The sequence below is a fragment of the Crocuta crocuta genome, unplaced genomic scaffold (genome assembly GCF_008692635.1).
Source record: "Crocuta crocuta isolate KB4526 unplaced genomic scaffold, BGI_CrCroc_1.0 scaffold830, whole genome shotgun sequence".
Lineage (NCBI taxonomy): Eukaryota > Metazoa > Chordata > Mammalia > Carnivora > Hyaenidae > Crocuta > Crocuta crocuta.
The window spans coordinates 393,156-412,016 of NW_027531513.1; positions in this window are offsets into that span (position 1 = coordinate 393,156).

Consider the following 18,861-nt stretch of genomic DNA (forward strand, 5'->3'; position numbering starts at 1 on the left):
GGAACCTGGTCTATAAACTACAAGCTGCCATACTAGCTCTTGACTGTCTATCCCTATATATGAGATGGAAAGAAATTTTATCTTGGTTTAAGCCAATATTTGTGTAGATTTGTGTCAGATACAGAGCCCAATCAAAACCAAGTGATAAAGCAAACCCTAGAACAAAAGCTTTGACATCTTAATATGGGATGTTTTTACTACCCATGCTATGCCCAAAGTATTCAGCATAGAAAAAAGTCTACGAACAAATTCAAGTTAGAAGAAGAAAAACATACAGAGACTCTTCCAAAAACATTAGAGTATACTTTGTTTTTATTTGGTTTTGGTTGGTTTTTGTTTCTTGGGGTACCTGGCTGTCTCAGTGCATAGAGCATGTGACTTTGGATCTCAGGGTTCTGAATTCAAGTCCTACAATGGGTATAGAGCTTACTTAAAACAAAACAAAAAAAAAATTAAGAAATTAAGGTTTTTTGTTTCTTAATATGCTGACCCACTATATCTTTCTCTCCATTGTATTCTCTAAGTCCAAGAGTCCCAGGACCTAACCCTACCTTGGTCCCTGCTACACAGGTCAAGAGAACAAAATCTAACAGGCAGCATAAAAAATATCGCTGAAAATCACAGTATTTTCAATAGCTCATCTCCTAAATATCAGTAGTTCTTGAGATACTCAGCGAGACTCAGAAGGCTAAATATACGCACCAATATTAATAACTATAATTAACATATATTGAGTAATGTCATGTGCTGTGCACTGTACTTAATTCTTCACTTTTATTTTCTCACTTAATTCTCAAAGCAACTTGTTGAAGTGGGAGATATTATTTCTAGTTAGAGAGGAAGAAAATGAGAAACAGAAAAAAGACAAATCAAGATATTTGCCCACATTACACAGCTAATAAGTTTTAGTACCTGGCTCCTTGCAATCTGCCTCCAAAGAGCACACTAGCCACGATCAATGCCTCCCTAACAGGGCTGAAGATCCTATCATATGTTCCTAATTAGCACTTGTCCTCAGCAGCTTTATGGTTTTTTAGGCCGCCTTCATTTTCTAGACAAATTTTTTTCTCAAAATGTGTTCCAAAGAGTAGTGGTGGTTCCAAGGGTCCAGCAGTCCTCAGGCAATTTTATTTCATAGACAAAAGCAATGGAACAATATTGCTCACATTCATTTAATTACTTTCACAGTGTACATAAAAGATGGCCATAACATGTTTGACATTTCTGCCACTGAGAGGTAGTATAATTCTACTGCCCTCAAAGCCAGCTGGGTCTTAGTAACTTATCTCATTAATAAAATGTAAAATTGACTATCTGGGACCTCTAAGTCTGTTACTGAAAGTCTTGTGTTTCACCTACATCTCTTGAAAAGGTCACTCTTGGATTCCTAAACCACCATATTAGATACCCACCTACCCTCTTTTACACACCACAAGGAAAGACTCTATGGCCACTTGGAAAGAGACAAAGTCCCAGCTGACCCTCATTTTCTAATCACTGTCACTAAAGTACCAGGCATATCAATGAAGCATTTTGGAGCCCCCAGCGCCAGCCATCATCACTGAATGCCAGGGAGTAAACCCAGTCAGTGTCACGTGGGGCAGAACAGTCAACTAGCCAAGCTACTCAAATTCAGACTCACGGAACTAGAAGATGTAGTTTGAGGTTGTTTTAAAGCACTGAGTTTTGGGATAGTTTTTTACACAGCACTAGATATCCAGAACAATAAAATTAATAATGATTTTCGCAGAATTCCTGTGAGATTCTTACCAATCATTAAGTCTGTAAAAGTCACAGAAGGGCTTCAAAGATGGCATTGGTTGGTTTAGAGTCAGTCTGCGCCAAAGTATTTGTATTTCTCTGTAATGGTTTCTAGTTGTTAAATTTAAAGTTTTGTTGGTACTATAGTATATCATTATGCCACGAATTCCCCCAGATAGAACAATGACTCTAATGTTGTGCATGGATGAATAAATTTAAGTTTAAAAACTATAATGTAAAAAGTACAATCCATAAGAATATTGTGAACACAGTTGAACTTGACTTTAGAAAGACCATGGAAAGTGAAACTGTACATGCTCAGTCAAGTGAATCTGCAAGTATGAGGATTTAGCATCAACAGTCAAAACAGCAGTGTGGGAATACAAAGTACAATGATAATTATCTGAAAATTGGATTTTCCTGGACTGATGACTCATTCCACTGTGCACTGTCTGTACTGAAATGTCAAAGAGTAACATGTAGCCATTTTAGCCATTTTCAAGCAAAGCACGACAACCTTTCTGGCAAACCAATTAAGTATGTCCAGGACAAGGACTAAATGATTGTACTGGTTACGGTGCTTGGTTTAAAGCAACTGAAACTGACTCTATATATAGAAAGCAGATGGGGAGTATTTTGAAGGACAATTAAGAACTTAGCAAAGAATCAGTACAAGGCTAAGGAACCAGACTTGAAAATGGGTTGACACAAAAGCATTCCTGAGTGTTCTGCGTTAGATGCTAACATGGAAAAATACTCTCCTTCTCTGAGTCAAGAGACCTGGGCAGAAACTTGTCAAATTCGTTACTGAAGCTGTGTTGGGAATGATGAATTTAGACAACAATCTTCTCAGATTAGACCTATTAGCTCTCTTATTCCAGGCTGTACAGCCACAGGTGTGCCTGGAAGAGGTGAAGCCATTTCTATGAGGCAGGAGCAGAGCTGAGGGTAGCCCTTCTAAGAACAAAAAACAGGGCTGACGTGAGCATACCCATCTCCTTCTTCAAACTCAGAAATCAGAAAGGCCTCTCTTTCTTAACAAGAGTGGGGGGTCAGTATTGTGTCATGAGAAAGGCCAAGAAGCTTTCACCACTTGGAGCCATGAGATGTAGAACTGAGTATTATTCCCTGTTAAAAGAGTCACTCTATAGAAGAGTCTGTGCTCTTCCTAATGCTGTCGAAGCCATAGCCATGAATCTTACCATCCCCTAAATCACTTTTTACTTTATTTCTTATCATAAGAAGCCTTAGACTCCCAGGACGTGCCTTTTCACCTGAACTCTTCTCACCGGCTTACAGTTCTGTACCCTGCCTACCATAGACCAGCCACCCACTGCACATTCTAAAAGCCTTTGATCATCTGAGTGAGTAATCACTTGTCATCACCAAAATGCCGTCCATAGTAACGTTCACCCCAAATATGTTTCACCTTCTTGCTCCAAACAAAATCTTTCCTTTTTTAAAAAAAATATTTAATGTTTTATTTATTTCTGAGAGAGAGACAGCATGATCAAGGGAGGGTCAGAGAGAGGGAGGTACAGAATCTGAAGCAGGCTCCAGGCTCTGAGCTAGCTGTCAGCAGAGTCCCATGCGGGGCTCGAACTCACAAACTGTGAGATCATGACCTGAGTTGAAGTCGGATGCTTAACCAACTGAGCCACCCAGGCGCCCCCAAACAAAATCTTTCTGTCTCCCAATAACCTTAGTGATTACCATTTTTCCAAATTCAACCACATGAGGCCTATAATTTCCTAAAATCTTCATAAATCCTCCTGAAGGCTCATGTCATCAGATCATAGCACTACTGGCCCTTCATCATCGTTTTTAACTATGGACATCAGAGTAATTCTCTCTCCTTCCCTAAAGATTTCTGCTCTTGGCCCCCAATGTCTCTCTACCATTACTCCTGTCCTAATTTTTTATTATTTCTATATCCATATAAGTCATCCTAATAATAACTTGCCCTCTAAATTCACTGATGTTATTTCAATAATCTTATCCTCCACCCCACCATAGTCACCTATTCTATGACTGTATCTTGAAGCCTGTTATACTCATAACCAAACACTTTCTGTAACATCAATTTCAAAATCCCACATAGCTTCCCCAATCAATCCACCTCATTCCTTCAAGGACTAAAATAATCCACACTGAGAATGGCAATCCATTAATCCTACTATCTTTGACTCATCAAATCCAAACTGAGGATGGAGCCCAGTAAACTGTGTTAATCAGAATCCATGTGATTCTGAAGCTCATGTTTTAGAAACACTGCCTTAGACCAAACCATCATCAACTTTAATGTAGATAATGCTCAACAGACCTATCAAACACCACACTGCTCCTACCTACGCCTCCTACAGATTTAACAGATCAAGTGATCTTTTGAAAATGTAACACAGGGGTGCCTGGGTGGCTTAGTCGGTTAAGCGTCCGACTTTCGCTTAGGTCATGATCTCACGGTTCGTGGGTTCGAGCCCCGCATCGGGCTCTGTGCTGACTGCCAGCTCAGAGCCTGGAGCCTGTTTCAGAGTCTGTCTCCCTCTCTCTCTGACCCTCCCCTGCTCACGCTGTCTCTCTCTCTCTCTCCTAGAAATAAATAAAACATTTAAAAAAAAGAAAAAGAAAATGTAACACAGTTTATGTGATTTCTCTTCAAGTACCTCCCCCACTGTTTCCCTTGGCACTTAGAATAAAATAGCAACTCCAAAACTCCTTATCATGGTCCACAAAACTCTACATAATCTGCCCTCTATTATCTCTCTGACTTTATATACTATCCTTCCTCTCAATCTACCCTGACCTCATAGCTGCCCCATAAACAAGTTAATCATATACCAATTTAGAATCTTTGTTCTCATTATTTCCTGTGCTCTTCCTCTATATAGGTGAATGCTCTGGTCCTTCACTTGTTTTAGATCTGCTAATTATCACTTATAGGAGTGGCCTTCCCTGTCCACCTTGTCTAGAAAACTACCTTCCAGAAGTCACTGTAACTTCCTTTTATTCATAGCATTTATGACCATATGACATGTAACATGTTCATTTACTTTTCATTACCTGAATCCACCTACTAGAATGTAAACATCCTGAGAATAAGAACTTTGTTTTGTTTATTCTTATATCCCCTGTGCCTAGAATAATATATAGTATTCCAAAAGTTTTTGGATAAATGAAGAGAATATGGTTCACTAAAAATGCAAAGCCCTAAGAGATAGCACCTGATTGGTTGACTGAATCATGTGCCTGGTCCTAAGGATGCTACGGTGGTAGCTATGAATATCCGACCCCTTTAACTTTCTTGGAGGAAGACAGGACACTGTCCACTGTAAAGTCTATATAAAATGAAAGAATCTCCAAAAGAAAGACCAGAAAAGTGGGAAGTGCTTTAGGTAAAAGCAACAGATAGTTACTACAAAAATGCTCTCCACTAAGAAACTGATTAATGAGAGGCACCTGGGTGACTCAGTTGTTAAGCACCTGAGTCTTGATTTAGGCTCAGGTCATGATCTCATCTTTGGTAGGATCTAGCCCCTTGTCAGGCTCTGTGCTGACAGTGCAGAGCCTGCTTGGAATTCTCTCTCCTTCTCTCTCTGTACCTCCCCTGCTCATACACGTGTGTTCTCTCTCCCTCTCTCTCAAAATAAATAAACATTTTTAAAAACTTGATTAATGAGGTAAAGTCAGAAAATACACCAAAACTTTGCAAGTATTATTCAAAGATGTGATCCTTGAAGCAAAACAGGTATCAGTTACATAATTCCCAAGAGCCTTTTAAAAGTAGTCCATTAATTAGTATTTATTATGCATGGAAAAAAAATAGAATATCATGTTAACAAATAATCTAGTAAAATATCCCACAATACACATGTATGTAGCAGGCTGAAGAATGCTTCTCACATATCCAGGTCATAATCTGTGAAATCAGTGAATGTAGCCTTATAGGCCAAAGAGATTTGCAGACGTGATTAAGAATCTTGATATAGGGTGATCATCCAAGATTATCTGAGTGAGACTTAAACGTAATATAAGTGTTTTTTAAGAGCAATCAGAGGGAAATTTGACACAGAATAAGGCAACGTAATGTGAAAGCAAAATGCTACATCACTGGTTTTGAAAATGGAGAAAAGGGCCACAAGTCAAGGAATCTGTCTCTAGAAGCTGGGAAGGCAAGGAAATGGATCCTGCCAAACACCTTGCCAGCACTGTGATTTCAACTCAATGAGGCTGATTTTAGAATTGTGACCTCTCTAAGAGAACCAAGTTTGTGATAATATGTTACAGTGGCCATAGGAAGTTAAGACAACACACTTAAAATGTGAGAACAAAATTACAACCTCAATGGTATATACCATTAGACACTTAAATTTAGAGTTGAACAAAATCACTTATGCTCTGAGTATGAATTTGCTGTTAACATAGATATAATTCATGTACAAGGGAAGTGTGCCAAGTAATTTTTTGTTGACTGAGGAAAGATACATCAGAAATAGTACTGATCAGCATCTACTATATATACATCATGGAAGAACATTACTAAGGGAATAAATAGTTTCTCCTGAAAGTCATTCCTTACACAGCCTTTTCAAAGAACAGATTTTGATCCATTTTTCTTAATTCAGTGTTAAAGGAAATAGCATAGATAAAATACTATTAAATTGAAGCCACTGAGTCTATGACATTTCAGTGGGCTTTGGAAAAAATTAACATGAATACACAACTCTGCTGATCAACGCTGGATTACAGTGACTGTCGAGTGGAAATGTACTTATATGAGCTTTTTAATGTTTTTTTTTTTAATTTCTGAGAGAGAGAGACAGCATGAGCAGGGGAGGGTCAGAGAGAGAGGGAGACACAGAATCTCAAACAGGCTTCAGGCTCTGAGCTAGCTGTCAGCACAGAGCCCGACGCGGGGCTCGAACCCACGAACTGTGAGATCATGACCTGAGCCGAAGTCAGACGCTTAACTGACTGAGCCACCCAGGTGCCCCTTATATGAGCTTTTTAAAAAATAGAGAAAAAAATAGTATTACTTCATTACAGCAATAATTTTAAAAAATGATTGCTTTATATGACTTGATTAGGTAGCATACTTCAGTAATACATTCAAAATATTTAGTAGGTTGAACCTAAGATTTCTAAAATATTAGGATTTTTAATATGGTGAAAATAAGATACTTTCTTAAAAAGACAAGTCTGTGATATGAATGGCTCAATCTAAGATAATTTTTATTCCTTCCTAACACTTGTTTTTCCTCACCCTTTGGGAAAAGAAGATGATAGTGCATTCTGGGGTATATTTTTTTAGTCAAAACCAAACATTTCAAAAGAGTGTGAAATTTTCCAAATCTGAATGAAACCAAAGCTGAATATCATTCACCATATTTTCCAAGAAACATTCAATCTTTCTGCTTTCAAAGGTGGCATGTTCATTTTGAGCATTTTACCCAAAGCTGACATCTTTGCTTAAAGACTACCCCATAATTTCTAGATTTATATTCTACCCTAAAAGTTGAACTATCTGACAGTACCACTTTATGACAGTAACCTTTTTTAATGATCCATAATACTTAGTACTCTCTAATGTAGAAGAATAAAAGGAGTAAGAGAAAAACATCTGGATGTGAAATGTGATCTATGGCTTCAAGGTAGTTATAATTTAATAATACATACATTATTCAAAGACTTGAATATCATCCCTGTTACTGAATAAAAAGTATTTTTATTTTATAAACATTATATTCATGTGTTTTTATTGCTCTCTACTTGTTTTTTTTAATTTACCCAAATTGGCAATTTAGTTGTATATTAAAATATATACTATGACCATTATATAGTCTATAGATAGCAGAAGTTTAAGGAATATTTTCCTAGATTCTAAGCCAATTTTGTGATTTCATCAAAACTGGTTAATTCCTTTTAGAAGGACTTATCAGCACAATCATTTTCAGCACAGTAAACTAATTGCTCAAAAATGAATGCCTGGAAAACACTGTTTAAAAACATTATTCTAAAATCTCCTTCTTCCTTCACTTTTTCCTTACTGTTTTTCATGGTTTCCTGCCATTCATTCTCACTGAGATATTAGTTCTGTAACTTCTCATTTATTTGAAGTACAGTTGGTTACCTGCCCAACATCTTACCATTATTTATATTCTCTGAATTCCAGATGGTCTTCCTCTCATGTATTTTCCCAAAATGGCTATAGCAGTATTTCCAGTCCCACATGCTCTCTAGAACCTTACCACTCTCCACCAAGGGTTATAGTTTTTTTTTTCCGTCCTTGAACATGGTTAGAATTTTATCACTGCCTCACTGAATAAAATGTGCCATAAATAATGCTGAATGACTTCCAAAAGCTAAGTTATAAAAGGTTATGTGGTTTCTACCTGCTCTTGCTTTTGGGATTTTTGCTCATAGAACTCATTCACCAACCTCTGAAAAAGTCTAAACTAACTCATGCAGAAAGACCACAAACACACACACACACACACACACACACACACACCACATGGCAAAGATCGGAGACCCCAGACAAAAGTTACCATCTAACACTAAGCTTGTGATTGAGAAATATGTTAGTTGATTCTAGAACTTAACTTATGAGCTGCCCCAACTAACATAAAGTAAAAGAGAAATGAACTATCCCATGAAGTCTTATGTAACCTGCAGTCTCATGAGCAAAATAAATGTTGTCATTGTTTAAAGTCTCTGAATATGGGGTGGTTTGTTATGCAGCCATAATATCTGGAATACAACCAAGAGGTTACATGAACTAAGAAATTTAATAAACCCAAGTCCTTACCAACCTACAATAGAACTAACTATTATTGCTGGTATTGGAAAGACAACACTCTGCATACTGAGCAGAAAAGGACATTATGTAATGGAAATATTCCATGCATGACAATCAACAATTATCTTATACTTGACATAAGAAAATCTACACAGTAAAATTGGTTTAGCCAAGCACTGAGTGTATTGTGTAAATCACTGGCATTTTCATCAAGAATGGAAATTCCTTGATGGGCAAGGATGCAAGAAATAAATAAGGCTGACATGGGTAGACAAGTTCCACAGAGAAAATCTGCCAACATTTTTCTCACCTGCTTTTACACAACCTTAGTCATGTAGCCCAGCCAGGTTCTGTGTGTCAATTCACACAGTTGCAGTCCATAAATCAGGTATTGTAAACTTAGTAAAGGCAACAACCAGATACTGATACTGCTAACATTTTATATTTATATTAGCTTATAATTCCTGGAACAGTGTTGCAATAAGTTCCTCTTCTAAGGCATTCCTGTATCTGGGCAGGAAAATGACCAAGACTATTGTTAACCCATTCACATATATGTGTATACACACACACACAGGAAAACTTTCTCCAATACGAAATAAACGTCAATACCAACTATTGTATATATGAATACCACAAATCACAAATTTAAAAACTCATATTAGTGGTGTCTGAGTGGCTCAGTTGGTTAAGTGTCTGACTTTGGCTCAGGTCATGAACTCACAGTTCCAGAGTTCAAGCTCTGATATGGGTTCTGTGCTGACAGCTTGGAGCCTGGAGCTTGCTTCAGATTCTGTGTCTTCCCCTCTCTCTCTGTTCCTCCCCTACTTGCACTCTGCCTCTCTCTCTTTCTCTCTCTCTCTCTCAAAAATAAATAAAGATTAAAAATATTTTTAAAAAACCATCAGATTAGGTAAAATAAAAAGACAGAGGAATATGTCCCAAATGAACAAACAATACAAAATCACACACACACACACACACACACACACACACACAGAGAGAGAGAGAGAGAGAGAGAAATAAGCAATATACCTTATAAAGACCTCAAAATAATGTCCATAATTACATTGATGTGACGAGAAAATTGGATGAATTCAGTGAGAACTTCAACAAAGAAGTTGTTTGTTGAATAACTTCTAAATGTAAGGATTTATCTCTTGACTCTCAGTTCTGTTCCACTGATCTATGTGTCTATTTAACTTAGATCATAGTATCATACTGTCATGACAGTACTATTCTGATAGTACCATATGGTCTTAATTACTGTAGCTCCATAATAAGTTTTGAAGTCAGAAAATGTGAGTATGCCCACTTTGTCCTTTTTTAAGAATGTCTTGACTAATCTGGGTCTCTGAGTTTTCATACGAGTTTTAGGATCAGCTTGTCACTCGATATGCTCCCCCTCCTCTGCCAAAGGCAAAAAAAAGCAGCTGGGATTTGATAGGTATGCCATTGTATCTGTAGGGAAAAACTGTCATCTTCTCAACGATAAGTCTTCTGGTCTATGATCGTGGGATGTCTTTCCATTTGTGTAGCCTTCTTTAATTGCTTTCAGGAATGTTTAGGAATTTATTAACTTATAAATCTTGCGCTTCTTTTGCTAAATTTATTTCTAAGCATTTTATTATTTTTGATAGTATTATGAATGGAATTCTTTTTATCTCATTTTCTGACTTTTCATTGCTAGGCAATAAAAATAGAACTGATTCGTGTATACTAAATATGTGTCTCGCAAATTTGGTGCAGTCATTGATTAGTTCTAATAGTTTTGGGTGAGGTTCTTAGCATGTTCTACATATACTATCATGTTATTTGCAAATAGAGATAATTTTACTTCTTCCTTTATAATTTGGATACTAGACGCATATTTGTACAAGTTTGTAGGCATGTACTTTTGTTTCTTTTGCATAAATACTTAAAAGCTTATTGCTAGTATACAGGATGAATTTGTTTATAATATGTTGCCAAACTAATTTTCAAAAATGCTCTTTTTAAATTCTATACCTTCAATATATGAGAATTCTAGTTGCTTCATTTATTCATCAATACTTGGTACTATTGTTTTCTTGCTGTTTGTCATTCCAATGGCTGGTAATATTGATGTCTCATTGTAACTTTAATCTCAATTTCCCTGATGATCTGTAATGTTGAATTTTTTTTAAATGGACTTATGGTCATTTTTGCAGCAGCTTTTCTGAAATGTCTGTTCAAGTCTTTTGCTTATTTTTAATTTTGTTGTTAACTTTTAAATTATTGTATTTTAGGAAAATTTTAAATATTCATGCTATATGCTTGTGGCTGTATTTATGTACTGGAGATATCTTCTTCTAATTTTTGGCTTTCATGTTCATTTTCTTGATGATGACTTTTGACAAACATACTTTTTAAATATTTGTAAAGTTCAATTTATCACTTTTACTTTTAAAGACTGGTGCTTTCTGAGTTCTGTACAGGAAATTTCTAAGGTTTAAAATATTCTTCTATGTTTCATTTTATAAGCTTTATAGTTCTGCACTTCATGTTTAGGTTTATGATTCATATCACATTTATCCTTATAGGAGATTGGGATTGTGATTTCTATTTTTCCATTTGGATATATAGTTGTTCTTTCATTATTTGTTACATAAACTGTTCTTTTCTACATACACCTATGTTAATAGTCATTTTGGCATAAATTCCAGACTCTCATTTTCAATGATGTTTGATAATTTTCATGTCAATACTGTCTTAATCAGTATAATTTTATAATAAATCTAAATTAAAGTAGAGGAAAATATTCAAGCTTGAGTTTTTTAAAATGGTTTTATATATTCTTGATTTTCTCCATTTCCAAATAAATTTGAGAGCTGATGCAACAAAATATTGCTCAGATTTTTACTGAGATTGTATAAATTTATAGATCAATTTGTAGATAATTGATATCTTAACAATAATGAATTTTCCATACCATAAATATATTTCCATTTATTTAGGTCTTTTTTAATTTCCCTCAACAGACATTTGTCAGTGTAAGTCTTCTACATCTTTAATTAAATTTATCCGCAAATTTATTTTTATTATTTCTATTGTTGATTTCTTTTCTAAATACCCAAAGGGATTCAGCAAAGGCTTCCAGTTTCTTTACTAAGGAGCACCCTCTCCTCAGTATTCTGCCCATAAATTCCAAATGCCTCACCAGCCCTGACTCTGATTTTTGTCTTATTATCTTATTAGGAGACTGACCCCTGTTTGGGCCCTACTGCCTCATGCCACAGTTGGGAAACTTACTCCTAGCAAAAGTTAGACTAATCTTACTTGATTATATTCTTTCAGGGGTGAAAGTATTGTACTGCTTGTTGATTGGTACTTGAAAACAGTTATTTCGTATACTCTGTCCAATTTTATAGCTGTAATGATGGTAGGGCTCGGTTTAGTACTAGTTTCTTTATCATGGCCTGTAGTAGAAATCCATCAGGTTGTTTATTTACTTTGATTTTTTAATTTAAATTTTTAATTAATTCAACTTCATAGTTCAAAAATTTAAAATTATAAAGGGTACCAATTTCAATACCCTGGTTTGTTCAGTATGTATACCAACACGACAGAAAACTTAAGACTACATTTCAAAATATTCTTAATTCTTGGGTTGTAGATGTGAATTACAGTCCACCAATCAGATATACTTTTATGAAAAATGCATTTGAAACTGTGATAGGTGGTCACAGAGATAGCATGGAAGTTTTCCTGATGAAAATAGTACGGGGCTCATTTCTAGATTGTAGTTAAGGCAAGGATTTCCTACAACCATCAGTTTGTCTACCACTTCCTGATTTCTGGACTGAAACTAAGTTGGTTTGATTTTGGAACCAGAAGTTAAATGAACAGTTTTCTGATTCCTCAGTGTCCTGACAAAGGAAGATATAACATATCCCTTAATAGTCTTAGTGCTTTATGGGGAGTTTCTTCTAGAGGTCTACCCTCGAGTCCACCCAAGTGTTTTTTAAATGTTGACAATCTGCAGCAAACCCCAAATGATAGCCTGATTTTTCCTCTGATTATTTTTCTACATCTTGTTCATTCACTGTGTGTCTCAGATAGGCAAGGGAAATAAGAAATAAGCTAATAAATATTGATTTGCCCCCAATTTCATGAAAATTGCTAAATACCATCATTTCATAAGCATGATCTGTCAAGCATATGATATAGAAAAAAAAGTAAGAAGAGGGGCGCCTGGGTGGCTTAGTCGGTTAAGCTTCCGACTTTCGCCTAGGTCATGATCTCGTGGTTCGTGGGTTCGAGCTCCGAGTCGGGCTCTGTGCTGACTGCCAGCTCAGAGCCTGGAGCCTGTTTCAGAGTCTGTGACTCCCTCTCTCTCTGACCCTCCCCTGCTCAGGCTGTCTCTCTCTCTCCTAGAAATAAATAAAACATTAAAAAAAGAAAAAACAAAAAGAAAGAAAGAAAGAAAGAAGAATTACAACAAGCCCAAGTAGATGAAACCTTTCCTAAATTTACAAATAGGTTTACTTTAATATTCCAAGGAAATTGATATGACCATTATCTAGTGATAGTATATTTAATTTCTAGACTTATAGAAGCCCAACCTCACAGAAGAGTTGTTTTTCCTGCAGTGACAAAATGATTTCTTGTTTCTATTTCCATTATTCTGAACCATCCCACAGATCATGTCAGAAAACAAATAAACCAATTCTTTCATATACAAAAATTCCTGCATGATCCATGTCATCCTCACATTGCAAGAGCAGTTGAGAGGGGGAAAACAGATTTTAATGAAAAAATTATCTAAAATTTTTGACAAGTTTAACTGGGTCTGAAGATTTGATTTGCACAAATTCAATGATGAAAGGGCCATATCAACTTGGAAAACTAAATTGTACTCATAAAATAATTCAAGCAGACCCAAGAGGTTTTTTTTATCCAACTAAAAAACTTTCCATTTCAGTTATCTGATAATAATAGTCTTTATACAGTCAAGCTTTTATAAATACTGCTCAGTCTTATCATTTACAGACCAAATCTGCCTTTGCAGAGGCACACTCATCAAAGTCCCCAAATCTAACCTAGATATTGAGTCCAAATAAGGAATATGCATAAAGTTTCATTTGACCCTTTCTGAACCAGACCATACCAAGTCTTCTTCTTAACAACTCACATTGTCATTAATTGCCACATTAGAGAAACATACACACTCACAGGCTACTGCAGAGAAAGTTCACCTGCATGACTGTAACTGCAGTGGACAGACACTTTGTTTTCATCATGAAGTCAACATAGTAACACTGACAGCAAAACAGTGGCAAAACTCCTCTACAGCTTACTTATATGGAAATCTTATCTCTTCTTGGAAAGGCAGCAGTTGAAAGAGGTGCACTGTGAATTTCACCTTTGGTAAATGAATGACATCTTTCCATACTATATTGGTCTTTAAGGATTAAGATGGTTTTCAATGGAATGAAAAGAGAAACATGAAAAACAGGCCAAACATACTGTGTGTAGGATAGACCAAACAATGCTGAGTAATCTTGGTTGGTTAAAAATGTCATGTACTTGATTGCATTTACATATATTATCCTACTACAGCTTAGATTTTAAGCTTTTCCTGGTACTTTGTTTTCTAACATCTCTCCTGATATGTCCCAGCCAAGTGGGATTGTCTGACTACAAACAACCCACATTTCCAAACTGGGCTGAATTGGTCCAGAATACTAGACTCAAAGGGTTATCTTGCTCATTCTATTATTAAAAGCATTATTCAACCATATTTGTATCCTATTATTAACTTGACTATGCTTCTCAAAACTATCCAGAGGGATCTTCAATAAAGTAATCTCACCAACCTGGCATTCAAGTCTCATTTCAAAATACACAAATAAGTTACAATAAAAACCTACAAATTTGGAATAGACTCAAATTATTATTAATTTTCATTAAAACATATTAGATCCTAACAAAATAAGTTAAATAAATAATCTGAACAAAATCATAAACCTACCAGATATGATTCCTATCTCTGCTCACAACTGAAAAGGAACAGAAGAGCAACTTCTAGGGAGCCTAGGTGGCTCTGTCGGTTAAGCCTCCAACTTCAGCTCATCATGCTCTTAGGTTCCTGAGTTCAAGCCCTGCATCGGACTCTCTGCTGTCAGCACAGAGCCCACTTTGGATCCTTTGTCTCCCTCTCTCTCTGCCCCTCCCCTGCTCACACTCTCTCTCACTCTTAAAAATAAATAGACATTAAAAAAAAAGAAAGAAAGAAAGAAATCAAACTTCTTCCTCGGCCTGACTCAGAACACTACCCCCTTAGAAAATGAGTGATTCTGTGCTTCTTGCTGAGCCAGTGGAGATGAAGGCATATACCTCTTCAGTGTTTTAGTCATACTGCTAACTTTGGTACAAATTCATCTGGATTCCTAAAATATATTATTTCAAAATAAATTTCCCATTCTTGCTCAAACCAGGACTCACATTTGTAATGAGTTCTACCAACTGAGAATTTCAGAAAAGCAGTACACTTAATAAGTACACTGATAGAATAAGTGCTCTTAAGTGGAAAAAGAGGGAAACTGATATAGAAATTTCCTCCATGTTTTGATTTCTATTTCACATGTAAATGAGCCCTCACATAAAATGTAATATTTTATATATTTATATATAACCAGATTCAAAGGTGATAGGATATGCATAATCTACATTTAGAAAATCTGTCACTATCCAAACATCAAACCATAAAAGGACCAAGATAATTGCTAATGTGCCTCTGAAAAATACTTCCTTTATGCAGTTGACCTCAGTATCTTGCATGAAAAGTTTATGCATGCAATTGTTCTTTGGAATCCTCATATTAAAAGGTACCTCCAGTTTAAAAAATAATACTGTAAACATTCCAGGATAGTGTCATGGTGGGATTGAACTTGTGTCTCTGTGCTGGGGGACAAGGAGTCCAGCTGGGTATAAAAATGAGGTCCCTTACTGAAAAGAGGATAATCACAAATCTATATTCAGAACAGTGAATCCTCCAGTTCTCTGACCCCTTTGAGTCCTTGAAAATCGTCCCAAGTTTACTATCTCAAAAAGGAGATTGAGGGGTCTGACCTAGGGAAATGACTGACCTCAAAATAAATAAATAAATAAATAAATAAATAAATAAATAAATAAATAAATAAATTAGAGAGAGAGAGAGAGAGAGAGAGAGAGATTAAAATTTAGATAGCCCCTAACAAAATAGCCTGGTTACTCTGCCCCGTAAGACACACTCTATAAGAAATACATCTATCGGGGCGCCTGGGTGGCTTAGTCGGTTAAGCGTCCGACTTTCGCTTAGGTCATGATCTCGCGGTTCGTGGGTTCGAGCCCCGCGTCGGGCTCTGTGCTGACTGCCAGCTCAGAGCCTGGAGCCTCTTTCGGAGTCTGTGACTCCCTCTCTCTCTGACCCTCCCCTGCTCACGCTGTCTGTCTCTCTCCTAGAAATAAATAAAAAATATTAAAAAAAAAAAAAGAAAAGAAATACATCTATCAACCAGCCTTGCCAATCAGTGAGCTTTCCATTCTTAAATGTCAATGGAGACTAGAATCAAGAGACATTTGAGACACAACTCTCACACAAGGCAGAGAGTAAAATTTTTAAAAATGAAAAAAAAAACCAGTGATGACACAGAGGCAATGAAGACAGAAAAAACTTAAAAGACAAAACTAGTGTTATAGTCAGGAAGACAACACAGTATGAGTAAATAGAGAGACAGACAGACAGAGAGACAGAGAGAGCAGAGTCAGAAACACAAAGCTCCAAGAAATTTCAAAATATGATAGTAGATACTTGCAAAAAACAAAATCAATTAAGGTTTAAATATAAACACTTGAAAAAGGCTCCAATAATAAAAACATGAAGACAGAATATTCAGAAATAGTAGTGAAAAGAAATAAATTCAAAAGCATATTGCAAATAGTCCAACCTTTGAACAACAGGAGTTACCGAAAGAACAGAAAAAAATAAGATGACTTTTCAAGGAAGCAATTCAAGGAAGTTTCCCAGGTCACCAAGTCATGAATTTACAGATTCAAAGAGCCAACAGAGTGACCCAGGGTATAAATTTTAAAAGACCTATATCAGGGCACATGATCATGAAATATCAAGGCACCAGGAATAAAGGGAATATTCTCAAAGCTTGTAAAGAAAGATTTCAAAGTGCAAACAAAGGATTAGGAATCAAAATAGCAAAAGAAATTTTGGCAACAAAACTAGGAGCTAGAAGACAATGGAAAATCAAATTTAAACTGTGAAGAAAAATTATTTACAGCACATTTCCATAACAAATCAAGCCAGCTATCAAATTTGAGCACAGAATATAAACATTTTCAATTATGAGAAGTTTTTAGCAGTTTATCTTCTCTGAATCTCTTAGAAAATTATTGGAGAGTATGTTCTATTCAAAAAGTTGAATAAATCAATAATGATAAAAACATAAGATTAGGATACCAGGAATCTAACTCAAGTTCAAGTCAAAGGGGTTTTTAGAATAATGAATGACAGTGGTGTACAGAAAACCAAAAGAGTGTCAGGAAGAATGTACTCAAGAAAAAAGTACTAACTGATAGATTTTCTGATATATATGACCAAAATAAAGGTGTTGTAGATTTCTTTCCAGGAATTTATATTGAAAATAATGATGACTTTATAGGAATCAAATCAAATATTTTTAAAAGATCAAGAAATAGTAATAGAAACATATTATGTAATAGAGATTTAATAAGTAGAAATATAAATACCAGACCAAACATAGAACTGTTAAAAGTTATGGTGTGAAATGAGCCTTGAGAGAAGAATTCTACAATTATTTAAGTTTTATAAAAATTTTTTGGAACCTTAAAAAAGGAGTATTAATGGACATAATCTTTTTTATAATGTCGTATCATTTATCTTTGAGAGAAAGAGAGACAGAGGACGAGGAGGGAAGGGCAGAGAGACAGGGAAACACAGAAACTGAAGCAGGCTCCAGGCTCTGTGCTATCACCACAGAGCCCGATGCAGGGACGGAAGGCTCTAGTAGGACCTTAATGAACAAAGAACTTTGTGAGTAGAAGGAGTATAGACTTTATTCTTTTTTCAAGCAATTTTGTTTCTCTTTATCCTCACACTAGAAATAATGGTCATGGACTGGAAAACAGCTCTTGTCCAGAGATGAAGTCTATTTCCTTACCCCTTGAATGGAAGCAGGCCTGTGACTTGCCTTCACCAAGAGAATGTGAAAAAAGTAACATTGTGTCCTTTCTAAATCTAGGCCTTGTGGGGAGAAAAACTTTTTCTCTACCAATTTAAGGTGCTTGAGGGCCTGAGAATGAATTGATAACATAAAGATTAACAAGAGAAAAATTTAACTCACATCCATGTGGGATCACTCAATAAGGAATGGATCACCTAGAAGTTTCTATACCAGCTTAAGAGGGGAAGTTAGGAGAGATAGGACTTCTTTGGGAAACAAACATTTCTAGGGGAACCAAATGAAAGATGTGGAAGATTCTGATATTTTTTGTTTATGCAATTTCTCATCCCAGTGCTAATGGTCAGTCTCCTTCCTGGTTGGAAGCTCCCTCAGAGAGAGGATTTATGGCAGTTTCATTCTCTGAAAATTCTGTATTTAATCAGATAAGGCGGGCTTAGGAAAGCTTCTTTATATAACTGCTATACCTCAGATTTTTTCACTTTTAAGTAATCTTTATATCATTTCAGGTCTCTTCAGCCTCCAGAGACTGTGGGCGTCTGCTCTCTTTTTCACTCTCTCATGCTTGCAGGCTGGTCACCATGGGAACAAGCTTGGGCTAGCTTGCTGGAGAACAACATCACATGGAGAGAAACCCAGTCATCCAGCCAGCCAAGCTGAGGAAACCAGCTAGTCCCAGATGCTGCAAGAGCTGAATTTAGACTCATGAGCCAAACCAGCTGTGCACAGTATGAAATACAAGGCCCAGATAAGAAAAATCACCAACTCAGCCTAGCCTAAATTGCCAACTTATCTCATCATTGTTTTAAGCTACTAAGTTTTGAGTAGTTTGCCATGTAGCAAGAGATAGTTGCTTTAAAAAGTGTATTATTTTTGAGACAATAAGGCAATAAGTGATTTACTAGAAATCTATTGATTGTTTAATCACAAGGACTAAATAGTTAATGACATGAAAAAGTTCATGTCAAAATGTTGGGCAAGGAATTTATTCAAAATTTCCCTGGTTTTCTCTATAGTGAGAAGAATAGAAATGATATTAAATTTAAAACCAATAAAAAGAACTTTCTTTGTAATGCAATGAATAATGTG